A 343-nucleotide genomic window follows, 5' to 3' on the forward strand; every position below is an offset into this window, starting at 1 on the left:
GGGGGGTGCCAGCGTCCCCAGGGACTGTGCCAGGTTCCCAAGGGCTGTGCCAGGTCCCCAGGGGGTGCTGCTGTCCTTGGCCGGGTGTGGTGTTGTCCCTGGAGCACGTACCAGCCTGTTTGACAGTGTGCCAGTGTCCCCAGGGCTGTGCCAGTGTCCCCAGAGCTGTGCCTGTGTCCCCAGGGCTGTGCCAGGTCCCAGGGGAGTGCTGGTGTCCCTTGGGGGGATGTTGGTCTTCCCAGGGGTGTGTTAGTGTCCCCAGAGCATGTACCAGTGTTCCCAGGGCCGTACCAGATCCTGGGCTGGGCTGGCACACTGTGATAGGGACAGCGTGGAGTTGGTT

This window comes from Acanthisitta chloris, unplaced genomic scaffold (assembly GCF_000695815.1).
Source record: "Acanthisitta chloris isolate BGI_N310 unplaced genomic scaffold, ASM69581v1 scaffold18534, whole genome shotgun sequence".
Classification (NCBI taxonomy): domain Eukaryota; kingdom Metazoa; phylum Chordata; class Aves; order Passeriformes; family Acanthisittidae; genus Acanthisitta; species Acanthisitta chloris.